This window comes from Triturus cristatus, chromosome 1_1, assembly GCF_964204655.1.
Source record: "Triturus cristatus chromosome 1_1, aTriCri1.1, whole genome shotgun sequence".
NCBI classification, from domain to species: domain Eukaryota; kingdom Metazoa; phylum Chordata; class Amphibia; order Caudata; family Salamandridae; genus Triturus; species Triturus cristatus.
The window spans coordinates 1,094,927,536-1,094,944,516 of record NC_140579.1 but is presented as its reverse complement, the minus strand read 5'-3'; positions in this window follow the sequence as shown (position 1 = coordinate 1,094,944,516).

Here is a 16,981-nt window from a genome sequence, read left to right as displayed (position 1 = left end):
GCTGACCTCTGCTGCAACGACCTGTGCGGCCTCAAACACCACCACCACCAGTGCTGCCTGCAACACTCTCCCTGCCTCAGTGGATACCAACACCACCCCACAATTTGAGGAGTGCAGGGAGAGTTTGCGGGTGCGTCGATTGGCAATGCCACAGGTCCGGGACAGCAGGGCCTGTGGGAGGGTAACTGGGGACAAAATCGACAGGACACTGGGGCCGAAGCCCTGGCAAACATTGCCAGAGTCCTTGGGGCATATGAACAAACCCAGGGACACATGGGCCAGGTTCTGGAAGAAGTGTGTGAGCTCCGCCTGCTTGGGAGGTCCATGGACACGCGTATGGGCCAAATCGTGGACCTCATGGGCCAGCTTGTGGGTGTTCTGAGGGACAGTGAAGCGGCCCATAGGACAGCTCAACCTCCCTCCAGTGCCCCGCAGGTTGATACTTCCACCACCTCAGCTGCGGCCACAGAGAGGGGTGAGCTAGAACAGGATGACTCATCAGACCCCGCTGAGCCGGCAGCAGAGGCCCCCCCAGGAAAACACAAAAGGGGCTGCCCGAGAAACACCAAGGGAGGATCACGTGGCAAAGCACCAGCCACACCAAGTCAAAGAGCCAACCATGATGGCACCTCTCTTCACCTTGACATTGACTTTGTTGACTATCCTTACCCACACTGCCATGTTGATGGCAGGTGTCTGTTGGACTGTGTTACCACATCAATGTGGTTACTACTCTATTGTCTCGTCTACCATCAGTGACAACTCATTGATTCACTTTGCACCATTTTCTTAAACATCACTTGTCTCTCACAAACAGTCTTTGTAAATAAACACTCTTTACACACCTATGTCTTTGTGTCAGCTCCAAGTTTATCACAGAATGTACAATGTTGACTCTAATTCCAATGTACCAGAAGCTCTGATTGTGACGAGGCATGGAGAGGCTGAAGGGACCTAGAAAGACACAACAGAGCGACATTTATTTGTTAGGTGATGGCATCAAAGCCAGTACACAACAGGGTACACAAACCAGCACACATCACAAAGGGAAACAATATCAACATAGCCATCATGTGGCTGGTCATGACTACACTGTGCCACAAACATCAGCCAAAAAGCTCCCCTAGGCCTTTTCACTACCATCAAAGACAGCAGACAATGGCACTGTTGTACAATGTCACTCACACTTAAGGGAAGTAGTGGTTGATGAGCTGTTGACGCAGGCTGACACCTTCCTCCTCTCCACTATCCTCGTCAATGGACATGTGTGGGTTTTCAGGCGGGGGCATCTGCTGCTCATCATCGTCCAGGATCAGGGGGATCTCTTTGTGCAAAGCCAGGTTGTGGAGCATGCAGCATGCAACTATGATCTGACACACCTTTTGGGGAAAGTAGAGTAGTGTACCTCCGCTCTTGACCAAACACCAGAATCTAGACTTCAGAAGACCAAAAGTAGGCTCCACCACACGACGTGTCTTCCCACGGGCATCATTGTAGCGGACTTCACCTGGGGTCCTGGGATTCCTCAGTGGACTCAGCAACCGAGGCCAGTTGGGATATGCAGAGTCACCTAGGTGTGAGATACACAGAGCAAATATGTAATATAACTGTGGCTGAGAACAGCATGTCACACATACAGCATGCTACTTGACTCTGCGTACTCACCCACAATCCACGCACGCTCCGGATGCAGATCTGCCATCAGCTGTGGTACGATACTGTTACGCAGTATGTAGGAGTCATATGCTGATCCTGGAAATTTGGCACAGACATGGGAGATTATCATATCTGCTTGGAATGCCACTTGCACATTAATGGAATGGAAATGCTTCCTGTTCCTGTATATATGCTCACGGGCCTGTGGTGGAACCAGTCCAACATGTGTGCAGTCAATGGCACCAACAACATTAGGGATGTGGGCACGGCCATACAAATCACCCTTCACAGCTGCCAATTCATGTCTCCTGGGAAAATGGATGTAGCTGTCCTTGTAGGTCATCATAGCGCACAGGACATCACGTAGCACCATGCTGAACATTGGTTGAGACATCCCACCTGCGTGTGGCCACCGTGTACTGGAACGGACCAGTTGCAAAGAAATGCAGGGCCAACATCACTTTATATGTTGGTGTCAAAGCAGTTGGATAGGTTCTGCGAGGCCCCATATGGGGCTCCAACTGACCACATAGGTCTTGAAGGGTAGGTCGATCAAAACTGAATTTACGTATGATGTCCTCATCCTCCATGTCCGCAAACAATCTGAATGGGCGATGCACATTTGGTCGCCTCCTAGGTAAGATGAAAGGGGACACATGTCAATTCAATTCCCCTATGAGATGTGTCCAACATCTTACATTTTGACTGACAAAGCGCCAACAATGATTGGCCTGAAACTACAGCTTACAGCACAAGTCACATGCAGAGACACCTTGATCTAAAGTAGTTGTACACGTGTCCAGTGTGTACATAGTGAGTACCCCCAAACCAGATTCTGACTATGTGAATGCCAAATGGTACATTCCAACATCTTGTGTCACAAGCCCTGAGAGCAGTTGACACAGCACATGTCTGAAACAGCAACACTGCTGGCTTCTACGTAACTGCTGTACCTGCCACACCGTCTTGTGTGATTCGGACAGGGCACTCATTACCAACACAATGAGCACAGTGTGTGCATAAAGATCAAGTATGAACATGAGTTCAGAAATCTACACAGTGAACTAGGCACATTATGTAGCCAGTCCATCGTTACTGTGGGTTGCTTAGCCACCTCACACACTGACATGTGCACATATTTGAAAGTCCATCACACAACAGATCTGTGTACATGCACAACAACATCATAAGTGAAATGTGAGTGAGTACATTCCAATGCATGTAATCCTGTGCACTGACATGGCATGTGTAGTCATCAGTGAGTCAAATGTCACACTAGCATTGAATGTAACTATCTGGTGGCCTGATTCATTGTAAGTGTCTAGTGTCCAATGCTGAGAACTGGCCATTGCCACTGCTACAGCATGATGTGTCCATAGGTGCCGTAAGCATGCACCGCCACCGCTATCAAGGCCATTGGCACCAATTAAAAGATGCCAAATCGCGGTAGCGACCGCCTGGCCCCTGCGGTGTGACACAGCCAATGCCCATGCCCCTTCATCCAATGGCAACCGCAATCGTGGTAGTGAAATACACTTTTGAAAATCGCGGTAGGGTTGCTCCGCCACTGCAATCACGGCCATTGGCACCAATTGAATGATGAAATTCGTGGTTGCGACCGCATGGGCCCGTGGTGTGACACCACCAATGCTCATGCTCTTTCAGCCAATGGGAACCGCAATGACGGTGGTAAAATACACATTTGAAAATCGCGCTAGGCGTGCTCCGCCACTGCAGGGCCGGTCATTGGATGCAATTGAAAGATGGCAATTTGCGGTAGCAATCGCATGGGCCCCGCGGTGTGACACCGCCAATGCCATTGCCCTTTCAGCCAATGGGAACCACAATCACGGTGGTGAAATACACATTTGAAAATCATGGTAGGCGTGCATCGCCACCACTGAGCCGGTCATGGGATGCAATTGAAAGATGCACGATTGGGGTAGCAACCGCCTGGCCCTCGCGGTGTGACACCGCCAATGCCCATGCCCTTACAGCCAATGGGAACCACAACTGCGGTAGTGAAATACACATTTTAAAATCGCGGTAGGCGTGTTCCGCTACCGCAGGGCCGGTCATTGGTCAATTTGCAAAAAAGCTGACCTTGAACACCAATTGCAGCAGCTGAGTAACACTGAAACAACCCCAGGGGGCTATATATGTCTGGGAGTGAGTCACACATTTCCACTGCATCCAGACATTGCTGCCTGACATTCTTCACCAACAACTGCTGCTGTTCCTGTCTCCTGGACCCAGTGATGGTGAGGACTGAGAACATCAAGGCCCATCCCTTCACCACAGAGGAGCTGCAGGTCCTGGTGGACGAGGTGCTTTCACAGTATGGGAGGCTATATGGTGCTCCTGATGTAATGGTAAGTGTGTCAGAGTGAAAGTTGGAGAGTGCAAAGAGTGCACACATGAAGTTGATCTGCTGCAGCATGTGCCTGTGAGTGCAAGTTTGTGTGATACACTGCCTAGAATGCTGATTTCAGGTAAATGGGGTTTGTTGCCTAATTTCCATAGATCCATGGCTGCATTTCAGGATGGGAGGGACATGCAGTGTTTTTGCAGCCATACAGTAACACTACTGGTTTGGAAAGTGGAAGTCAGAACAAACATTGCCTGTGCTAATGGATGTCAGAGTCCATGAGGTTTTCACATGTTCATTTGTGACATTACAAATGTATTTCGTCCAGAGGGTACTGAAAGATGTGTGTCCATTTTTAATATTGCCACCAAGGATATGTAAGCTTTATGCACAAGATTGAAATGCCTGAGAGTGACACTCTTGGTGGAAATGTACCTATGACACATCAAATTAATGTACTTCAGAAACATCCTCCTTCCCTTGTTTTCATTATGTGTACTTACTCGCATTTGTAGGCACTGTTTGCCCTCTCATATTGTACATAAATGTGAAAGTTCTGATGGCCCATGTTTAACCTCAGTGTGACTCCCCTGGCCTGCACAGATACTGCCCAATTTGACAGGGATCCATCAGTAAATGGACAGAGTGAGACATATGTGTTGTCTGCCACCCTATTCATCAATGAGCTATCTTAGGCCTGTGGGTTGCACAAGACAGACCTTGAGAGAAGGGTTTGAGAATGTAAGATCATGTCCCTAAATGTGACCTCAATGACACAGTGAGCCATTCACAGACCAAGGACATTGAGGGGTGTGTAGTGTTGGTCACAGTGAGTCTGCCCCGACACATTATTTCCAATGTAATGTATGTCTTGCTCCCTCACATACTGCATCGCAGATGAGGGCCTTCTTCACATTGCTTTCTGTGCTACCATTTTGCATGTGTATGAGATGGCCAGGTACTGTGTCCATCCTCATACCTGCATGCATTTCTATGTGATTATCTGATGCTAATGTACTACGTGTCATGCTGTATGGCCAATGCTAAACATATCTGTATAGCTGTGCTAAGCTTGTGCATGCTCCTGTACTGAGACACAGTGGTACATAACCCAGTGTCACTGAAACTTCCTTTACCTGTCTCCCATGCCTGCAGCTTAAGGTCCGCCACCGTAAGGCCTTATGGAGGGCCATTGCACTCAAGGTGCGGGCTCTGGGTGTCTCCAACCGACGGCACACACACTGTCACAAGAGGTGGGATGACATCTGCTGGCAGAACAAAAACGTAGCAGAGATGACGCTAGGGCTGCTCCCTCGGACTGGAAGGTTGGCGTGCAGCAGCATGACACCACTAATGGCCCGCATCTTGGCAGTGACACAGCCAGAGCTGAATAGATGTATGAGGGCCCATCAGCAGCAAGTTTGGGATGAGTATTCTGCGAAGGGTGACTTTGGGTGTGAGTGACTGCATGTATACCAACCCTGAGCCAGTGCAGACCTCTGTGATGTTTCCAGTGTGATGCAATGGCTTGTAAGTGGCCTCTGTATTGAGTACAGCTGTCATGCATTTTCGCTACATGTACTTTCTCATGTGTTTAATATAATGGCCCGTGACATTGCAAGATGAGATGTGGCCTTATGACCTCTGCTGCATTATGGGTGTCATAGACTTCACCAGGAAGTGAACAGCAGTGTGCCTCATCTTAGTGTGCTTTGGTCAATGTGTGCAGTGCCTGACGTAGAAATTGTGAGAACTATACATCTGATACCAATGTGCAACGGTCGTTGTGCTTCAAAGCACAACATGGTGGACATCAGTAGCTCATGGCCATAGTATGAGGACATTCTGGAGTCCGTATCTGTGTTGTCCCCTTAAAGTGACTCTGTATGTGACTGTCACAACATGTTGAGATGTACATCTATCTCACCTACAGGCACGTAGGTATGCTTACAGAAATCAGCATGTCAGGTTACAAGGAGGCACGGGCAAGCTATTTGGCTGTGCGAACGTCACATGGGTCATTAATGCCAACTATGCATGTTTCCATGCATCTTCTGAGTTTTGCATTAAGGTTGCACATGCAGACTGCACATGGTGGTGTGCAACATGGGGGTATCCTATTCTAGTTTTGTGCTTTGCTTGCATATGATGTTCGTGAGTATGGCACTATATTGAACCTACGTCTCTGTCTTTTGCAGCATCTACCGAGGGTATAGAAGGACAGGGGATGGACACCAGGGGTGAGGCATCTGGCACGACTGCTACACATGAGCACACTGATGTGACCAGCTCCTCGGAGGGGGACAGGAATGCCCTTGAAGAATCACACCCAGAAACACCAACCTCAACATCATCTGACTCCATTGGGGACTCCTCGATGTTGGCGGGCACTGGGAGTGGGAAATCTGCCTCTTCTTCCACCACACATCATCCAGTGCCAACCCTCCCGGCTACTACCACTAGTGCTGCCCGTGCCCGCAGCACTAAGAAGGGTAGAGTGTCCTTCCCCCTGGCTCCGCTGCCCCTGTCTCCCCTGCTACCCTCAGTGTTGAGGCAGTGGACCTTTTGTGCCAGCTGTGTGTGGGTCAGACTACTCTCCTGAATGCCTTCCAGGATCATGACAAGAAGCTGGCACAAGTAGTTGCCTTCATGGAGGGCATTCATTCTGACGTGGGTGGGCTACACGTAACTGTCCAGTCTTTGTCCTCCACAGTGACGGCAGCCATTCAGCTGTCACAGGCTCAGAGTGCAGCTCCACTCCCTTCAACAACCACCCTGCCAGGGGCAACATTTGACGAGAGTGACCACACACCACAGCCCTCAGGCTCCAAGTACTCAACATGCAGCACTCCAAGGGTACCAGAGCACAGACACTACCCCCAAAACAAAAAACAGGCACACAGGAGCGCAAAGGCAAAAGCCCTTCAGGTGACACTCAGGGCCATCAGGTCAAGAAGCTGGCCTCAGGCTCATATGCATCCAAATCATCCCCATCCAAGGACACTCCTGTCCCCAAACCTGCTCCCAAAGACAAACAAACAGTTGCCCTGCCTGCTGTGAAGCTGGTGCCTGCAAAGAGTCTGCACAAGCATCTCTCTAAGGCAGATTCACCCACAACCTCAACTCCCACCCACACCCCTGTGAAGCTGGGACAGGAGAGCAATGTGAGGGGCTCACCTGGTCAAAAGGGGATGGAGGGGAAAAGGAAAGGCGAGCCCAAGCGTACCATCAGATATAGCAAATCCCCACAGGGAGAGCCACCTGCACGTGATGCACCTTTGGTGGAGAGTGAGGCTGTTGTGCCCGCCCCACTTCCCACTCCTACCAAGACAATTCTTATCTATCGAATCCCCAAGAAGTGGAGAGGCAGCCCTCCACATTCACCCTGACACAGTGTCTCACGGCAGCATGTCTCTGCCTCCCCGTGCCACCATGCCACCCGGTCCAAGCAGCCCTCTGGCTCCTAAAGCCACTGATGCCTCTACCTCAACTGGTCCTCTCTCTCCCAGGTCCAGTCCTCCAACTGGCCCGATAATCAGCCACCTCCCAGTTCAACTGACAGCCAAGTCTGAGGAAAAACCCATTTCTCCCACAGCGGTGCCTGGACTGCCCATTTGTATCTCCCGAGCTGTGGTGAATCCCATGGCAGTGTATGGTGTTACCCATTCCCTGTGCAGGTTCTCATGCACACATGTACATACTTTGAACTATGGTCTGGCCAATGGCCTTGCTGTTTGTCACTTTGGATACCCATTCCCTGTGCTGTTTCTCATGCACACATGTACATACTTTGAACTATGGACTGGCCAATGGCCTTGCTGTTTGCCACTCTGGATGCCCATTCCCTGTGCAGTTTCTCATGCACACATGTACATACTTTGAACTCTGGACTGGCTAATGCGGAAAGCAATATTGTTAGAATCCGGGTTCTCTGGTTGGCACAGGTAGGTACTTGTGACAAGCAGGGAACCTTTCCTCTAGTCAGGGTAAGGGTTACACTCCTAAAATAACCCCTGCTCACCCTCTAGGTAGCTTGGCGCGAGCAGACAAGGCTTATCTCAGAGCGTTATAGGTTAAGCATTTGTGAACACATACAGTAACCAAGTGACAACACAACAAATGGACACCACACAGGTTTTATATTAAAAATACGGATTCTTTATATAGAGTTACCACAAGACCATTAAACGACAAAAATACACAATACTGTTACTTTAGATGGTAGAAGTTTGCTTAGTTCTCTTAAGTTCTTAAATGCGACACTTTAAGTCAATGTACCTTTTAGATGCGACACGCAGGGCAACGAAAGTGTTGCATCGATGTTGCTGCGATTAAGTTTTTGGTGCAAAGAAATAAAGACGTGAAGATCTTCCAGATTCGTTACGCTTCTCCGATGTTGGGAGAAAACTCGACGCGTCAGCTACAGCGGCGTCACCCTTTACGCGATGCGACGACAGCGGCCTTGGCAGCGGCACTCTTCTCCGACGTTTGCGAGACACTTCCGCTCGATGCGATGTTGCAGTGGCGACACCCCTTTACATGATGCGACGACAGCAGCTCCGACGGCAGCACGCTTCTCCGTGGATGCGAGGCGCTTTTCTTGATGCGGTGCAATGCGACAACTACGATGGTTGCGATGGTGACACGCTTCTTCCTCGATGCGAGATTCTTCTCTCGATGCGGTGCGATGCGGTGCGATGCGTCAGCTACGATGGCTGCGATGGCGACACGCTTCTTGCGAGACACTTCTTGGATGATGCGAGACGCTTCCCTTCGATGCGATGCTGCAGCAGCGACACACTTTACGAGATGCGACGACAGCAGCTCCGACGGCGGCACGCTTCCCCTCCTTGAGTCGCGCTTCCAGCTCCTTGTGACACGCAGTCCCTCAGAAGGCCCAACAACAGCAGCAGGCACTTCCAAAGAACTTTGGGGAGCTGGGGGGTGAAGTCTGTTGTTCCTGAGACTTCAGCAGGAGGCAAGCTCTATTCCAAGCCCTTGGTGATCTTTTGAAGCACAAGTTGAAATAAAGTCTTTGTAGTCTTTCTCCTCCCCTTTCAGCAGCAAGGCAACCACTGCAGGCCAATCCCCCAGGTCAGGGACAGTACTCCTCCTTACAGCTTTCCCGGTTCCTTCTCAGGCAGAGGTTCTTCTTGTCAAGCAGGATCTAATTTCTTGGGAGCATGGTCCCAATACTTATACCCCTAATTCCTTTGTTCCTCTAGGGTAGAGGGGCCTTTGCCCAGTCCAAACCAGTTCCTGAGCACTTTGTTGACATGACTCTGACTTTCTATTCAGGGTGCAGGACAGAGACATCAGGCGCTCCACAGGAGGTGGAGCCAGCATTGTGGTGGCAGAGCACAGCCCTATTCAGAGTCCAGGTGCACTCCTCCCACCCATCTGGATGTCAATCTCTCTATTCACCACCAGGCTACCTAGCCCTGCCCCTCTGGGTTTCCCCAGCCCTGTCACTCACACAAACCAGACAGGCAGATACACATCATAGCAGAGGCGGGCTGAAATGGTTAGGCAAGCAAATACCAACTTTCTAAAAGTGGTATTTGCAAACACAGAATATTAAAATAAACTTTACTAAAAGAAGTATTTTATAATTCTGAGTTCAGGCATACTAAACTCGATTTTCTACCATGTTCCCTGGGTCTGTTAGGATCATAGGATGTAACAATTCTAACAGCCCATTCTGGACTATGGGAACAGGTAGCCTTGCAATAGTGAAAAACGAAAATGGCTGTAATTCACTATTAGGACATGCCACACACATCAGGGCTTGTCCTACCTTATGCTTACAATGCACCCTGCCCTTGGGCCTACCATAGGGGTGACTAATATGAAGTTAAGGGAAGGTTTAGGGACTGGGAAGTGGGTGCACTTGCCCAGTAAGCATGACAGTACCAGACAGCACGCAGGCTCTGCAATGGCAGACCTTAGACACATTTTACTAGGCCGCTTCTGTGGGTGGCACAACCAGTGCTGCAAGCCCACCAACAGCATTTGTATTTACAAGCCCTGGGCACTCCTGGTGCACTTTACTAGGGTCTGACAGTAAACCAAATAAGCCAATCATGGAATCCAACCAACATATACATTTTAAATAGGGAGCACTTGCACTGTGGCACTGGTTGGCAGTGGCACAGTGCTCTGAGCAGCCAACACCAGCAAAACACATGAGGCACAGCAACAAAAAGTGGAAGGGAGACTCACGCCAAGGTGCCAGGTCTAACAAATATATTACCATACTTTCAAACTGGGTTCCGAGCTTCTGCATCCACAATTGACAACATCAAGGCCCTAGCTATGCTGAGTCATCAAGCAGTTCAAAGACGTCAGCTTCCCCTCTTTTGCTGCTTTATAGACTATAGTGCCCCCTTCGACAAAGTATCTCGTAACACTCTTTGGAGGAAATTACACAAGTGGGGGATCCCAGGGAGTCTGCTCGGAGCCCTAATTTCATTGCATAAGAACACATGGGTGCGTATTAGAACAGGCCCTACGTCTGTCTCTGCATATATCTCTACATCAGACGGTCTAAAGCAAGAATGCGTCCTCTCACCCCTCTTGTTCAACCTTTACACTGCCAATCTCGGGAGATACCTGGAGCATAGCAGTCTGATTCTGCCACAATTGGGTCATGTAAAACCGAATCTGCACATTTTACAATATGCTGACGATATCGTCAGAATAGACAGGGCCAAATCTGGCCTTCAACAAGCTCTGTGTAAGCTTGATGAATACAACAAAGCTAACGCCCTTAAAATCAATCAAGACAAGACTAAGGTCCTGATTTTTGGCCGCTGCATAAAAAAGAAAACCCTAACATGGAATATCGGGTCTGCAAAGATTAAATCTACATCAAAGTACAACTACTTGGGGTTATGGTTTAGTGAGTCTTCCAGACCATCAGTCCACTTAGCTGCCCTGAAAAAGAGAGCCGGGCCATAACATACAGTCTGACCCGACTCAATCAGTCCCTGAGCTGTTCCTCAGCAGATCCTATACTGATGGTGATTAAAACCACCCTGCTTCCCGCCCTAAGCTATGGGCATCAGTCCTTTCCCATTGCATGTACGGCCAGTCTTGACCACACCCAGATTAATATTTACATAAAAATCTTTCGACTCCCGCAATAAATACATAGGGCAAAACTATGACTAGAGTTGGGCCTTATAAGACAATCTCTCTCTTGTGAGGCAGACACCCTGAAGTATTACATAAGGGTTTGAAAAGCTGCAGATAACACTCTTAAAGCCGTCTAAAAGAAACCGTTGCTAGTTCTGGGAACCCATGGAACCGACAAATTGTTAAGGCCATAAGATCCCTACAAATTGAGGAATCATCACTAACAGCAGACTCTGTTCTCTACACAGTCTGGAAAAGTGTTATAAATAAGCAGGCAAGACAAATCTCATTCCAGATGGACCGGCGGGCCTTAAAATCATCTACTATTCTGCTCCCTTTGAACGATTCGTACCTCCCAGGGCTTCAGCAACCATATCTCTCTGACACTTTAAATGCATCAGCCCGCAGAAACATTATGTTTATGCGTCTTCTAGGCCTGCGATCTACTGCTTTTAACCGTTGGGCCCCACGTGGTGAGGAGGGGGCTGGTAGTTTGTGCAATTACAGGTCCGAATCATGGCTACATCTTCTGTGCTGCTGTCCTGCTTTGGATGCCCCCAGAAGAGTCCTCCTAAAGCCATTATATTTAAAAAGGGGCATTAATACATGCATGGAGGCATCTGCTCTCTGTTTTACACAAACAGATAGTCAAATGCTTGCAAGGTCAGGAAAATATGTGAGAATTTTGGCAAATCTATTCTCTCCTCCCTTTGCCTCTTCTCACTTGGTCTCAGTTTCTCCAAAACTTATCACAGCCTATTTTGCACCACGTCTCAGTGTTTCTCTACTTCACTAAGTCAGAATGTTATTTTATCTTCAATTTTGATGTTTTTACCTGGGAATATGGCCATTGTATGAGAGTGCCTTGTCTGAATAATGCGTTTTAAATGTGATGGTCTGCTCCAGCCTGCCTTTGATGATGTAAAGATGTATCGGGGGCATTTCCATTGCAATGGTTTCTATTAACTGCGCAAAAATTAATAAAATCTTAATCTTAAAAGACTTGCTAATGGCTTTGCTGTTTTATAATTGTGATGCCTATCTAGGTATTATGTAATAAAGACAGTTAGTCCTGTTGTCTGTTTCTCAGTGTCCTTACTAAAAAAAGTGTTTTCTGTATGGGTATGGTTGCATGTGACACATGCTCTGTATGCCACTTTAACATTGCCAATTGATTGTTTTACTTTTTCGGAGTTTGCCAGAGGTGACAGGCACTTTAGTTCTTGATGACTCTGAGGCTTAAGGTTGCAATGATGGTTGTTTGTGATGATCTACTATTATCCTAATCATTCTATGGTCATGTTTGCTAAATTGTACACATGTCATGTTATGATGCAATACCACAACAGAGGTGAATTCTATCCACAGGTTTACTTGCTGGGTGGCCAGGGTCCATCATATGTGTCTGATCGTTCCTGATGTGTGTACAGCAGTGTTGATGTGTGGTCATCTTGTGTAGGTCTCTCTTCCTAGTCACATGGGTACGTTTGGATATGTGAACTTGAGTGGTCATACAGTGTGAATGGGCTGTCATTGTCAGTAGTGTTGATGTGTGTGTGCCCCTGCAATGTCAACTGCACACATGTGTGATCCAGGTAATGAGTGCCTGTTTGTTTCAATTGTCTGTCATGTTCTTCAGATTGTGGGCACATGTAGGAGTTGTAGGTTGGGCACTGTGCAGTGTGTTGGTGTGTCCTTGTACTCCTGGGGGACACCTACTTGTTGTTGCTGCCAGTTGTGAGTCTGCAGTGTGTGACTGCCAAGTCTGTGTTGTGTTTTGTTGATCAGCCATGTGTCTTGTTACTGTTTGTGCTCACTGTGCAGACCTGCTCAGCCACACTGACATTATAAGTGAGTTTTCTCATGCATTGCTGTCACTTGACCCATTTTTGACTCCAGTATGGTATGTGGTATGTGGAGTCATGCCATCCTCTATAGGTGCTTCTGATGCCTACACATTGTGAGTAACTCCTCTATGTGTTTGTGTACTGTACACTCCTCACCTGTCCACTACTGATGTACACACCACTTCAATATCATGTCTTCCACCCCATGGCTTGCCAGTGTGTGAGCCTCCCCACCACTTTGTAGTGTGACACTATGCTGTGTGATGCTGAACAGTGTACAGGACCAATGTGACAGTTTCCCAATTAGTTATGTGGTATTATCGTCTACTGTTTTGCTGTCATGGTTGCTCATGTGCAGTGCACATGTTTGAGCAGCACAGTCCTCTAGTCATGTTGTTTGCCTATGGGTTTCCCTTAGTTGTGCATCTGTGGGTGATGGTTAAGCTGTATGTTTGTTTGCTGAGGTACTGCTACCCTTCCTGTGTGTGATGTTCTCTGTGAGCTATGTGATTTGTGTTGTGGGAGTTCATGGTGTGGCACTCAGATGTGTGTGCTACTGGTTTGGTTGGTGTGCACACACTGCTTTGTGTGCATGCAGTGCTGTCAATGTATGTTGCCTTCTACGTGCCTGGTGTGCATTCCCCTGATGTCCAGCTGAGTTTGCAATGTGATGGATTGGTGTATGCATCTTTTGTGTTTTTGTTGTGGAAATATGCAGTGTTGGCCTGTGTTGACTCTTTCTACTGACAGATGCTATGTGTGTGTGATGTTCTATTGGCATGACTTTGAGTGTGAGTTGTTGCTGTGTGATACATTCCGATGTGTGGTGCAAGTGTAGTGTGCATTACTTGTGTGTCTGTCACATGCAGCAAGGTGGATTCATGTTCATGAACTTGTTTTGAGTGCACATTGGTGGTTTGCCCTCCTATGTTTGACCTGTTACTTGTCAGGATTGTGTATGTGCATGCTTGTGGTACACTATGACACCATGTTAACTTGATGAGTGTTGTGGTGTCTCTGTCTGTGTTAGCTGATTGTCCCATTGATCCCAGTTTGGGTTCATGATTGATTTTTGATGATGCAATTCTTGTTTGTGTTGGGGTATGGTGTCTGTGCACTGGCCCTGAGTGACAATATTGTGTATTCCTGTTCTGTCTAGGGTCACATTGCCTTTCCACTGTTTGGCTGCACACGTGTGGGCTTGTTGTACTTCTGTGGATGTTGTTTGTGAGCTTTGTGTTTGGCTATTGGTTTAGTGTCAGCATTGGTTCAGGCATCCCTGAGCGTGAGTGTGATGTTTGTGGATGCACCACAGGGAGTGTGATTGGTTGTCATTGAAGTTACAGGACATAATTTTGACCATTATATGTGTTTCTCACAGGTGTTGAGTGTTTGACAGTCAAGGAGTGTGACAATGGGCCTTGTGTGTTGTACTGATGACATACACATGTCAAGTAAGTTGACATGGATGTGTGGCTGGTCACTGTATGACTTCAGACACTTCCTATCATTCCTGTGCCTATGCATGGCATGCCTTTATGTCTCCCTGGGTTGTTGCACAGAGGTCACTTTGGTTTGATTTCACTCACTGTGCCACCCATGTCTGATTTGATGGCCTAAGGGTGGTGTGATATGTTCCTTCTCTTGCACGTGATGTACAGATGCTGTGTGGCTTGCTCCATGGTTTTCCAGCACTGTCCACTTCACTTTTAGCTAGCCCATTCATTGTCCTCCATTGCTGCTGACCTATGGTATGAGTATGTGGCTGTGTGTTCATATGCAGTGTTTGTCTTGATTTTGTAATCATACTCAGTTTGCTTCACATGAGTGGGGGGTTGGTGTGAGGAGGAGGGTTGTCTAGCCCTTGAGCTTCTGTGCAGGGTGTTCCTCTTCAACCCCACCGTCCCAGTCATTCTCCCTTGTCCTTTGATGTGTGAGGTACAAGGTCTGGTTACACCTGGAAGATTAATTGTGCAGGGGGGCACAGGAGGAGCACAGAGCATGTTCCTAAATGGGTGTGGGAAGCATAGTGTGGGAAGGGTGAAGGTGGGGCCCTACGAATCTTGGCGGACTGCCATGCCTGGCGCTGGCCTTGCCTACTACATTGTGCGCAGGTTTTCCCGCGTCTTCACCGCTGCTGTGACGTGACCGGGAGATTGCAGTGATTTCGCGGTTGATTAGTAACTTGGATATGGAGGGCTGAGTTTCTGACAGGTAGGACATATGTGGGTACATTGGAGGATATGTTCCTGTCCCCTACAATTTAGAAAAACTCCCTCGTGACCTATATTTCTTTCACAGATCTGAAGTTAAATTCAGCATGGGCTAACCAACTATATCATGACAAAACAGGAATTTCAAAAGTAAAACCTTTTTAATTGTATTATTGTTTATTTGGCTTCATTTTTATATTTAAAAAAAAATCCTTACTTTTTTTCTTTTTTTATATAAAAATATTATTGTAAACATGTACATACAAGTAAACAAAATGGTTACATAGAATTTAAATACAATACATTCTTAAATTGATGACCCCTGAATGAAAGATCATAAAAGAAATTCATACATATTGCAACACAAACATCCAACCTCATACAAATTCATACAACATTCACAAATGCAAATATCTGGAAAGTGGGAGACAAAAGATTGCACAGTCTCCGCGACCAACTAGAGTGGCTGCGTTCAGCAGGATCAAAGCAACATTGGTCGACGTGTGTTTCGGTGGCATAAAGGATGGTGGCACCACCTTCCTCAGGACCTTAGCCAGATACCAGAAAAGCACTATGACACCCAGGGATTACCTGAAAGCTATAAACAAATTGTATTCAGTGCCCATGCAAAGGACAAAGTTAATCGATTGGACCTTAATAATGGACATACAGTTCAAATCTTAGTTAGAGCTATAGAAAGAAACCCAAACCATGAGACACCGAATATTGTGCAATGCACACAGCAAAGCAGTTAAATATATATCTCTTGATACTTACTGTGGGAGAAATTAAAAGTAAAATCTTAAGGGATACACAGACAGAATAGAGATGTGCACCAACCACTTTATAGCATGATGACAGCCAAAAAAGAAAAAAACACACAAAAGAGAGGAGGCAGAACTCACCTTCTGACTACCCTGTGTTTTTTTTAAAACTGCCACTTAATAAATATATAAATTCATCATGGAGTACTTACTAATAATATCAATACAAAAGTGTATCAGCGAGGAGGCCACTGAATGTCAATATCACATTATTGCTGGTGATACACGTTCTGTAAAAATGAATGGCACAGAGAGTGTCATAAGCAATGGCGGCCAAAGTTAGTGAGCTACAAGTATTTATAGAGGGAACAAGTTGTGTCTTACCTAGAAACCTCACATGTGGTATGCACTAGGTTAGATATGCATATGTGGTACGTGTCAATGGGGGTTAGTCTCCTGTGAGTAGAAAAAAGCCGGATTAGGGTTTATCTGGGAGGGAGGTAATATCATGGCTGCAGGAACCACAGATATCAACATACCTAATAGCGTAGGGCCAAGCACTATTCGACTGAGTAGATCTCGTATGGTTGTACTATGCTGAGCAGCTTCGTGAATATTCCAGTATGTATTCTAAACTCATCAAAGTCAGTGCCAGTTAGGCTCTAGGGGGAAATTACATAAAGTGCATTAGTTCTGGATCACTTGGTTAGAGAAACTCTCTGAGCAGATCACCCATAGAACATGTGTAGAGTTCAATGTAGCTACGCCCATGTGCCGCGTATGTTACAATATCGAAGTACATTATCGTTGGCCCGAGCTCATGCGTATTTAATAAATGGGCTCAAGGCATAAGGGAGGCAGCTAAATAGGCGGGTATGGAGACTGGATATGACCAGCCGTCATTAGTGATTGCGACTAATCCTAAAAACAAAATAAAAAAACAAGCATTTGCAATACAATAGGTCTCGCATTTATAAGAGTTTGAGCTATTGGCAT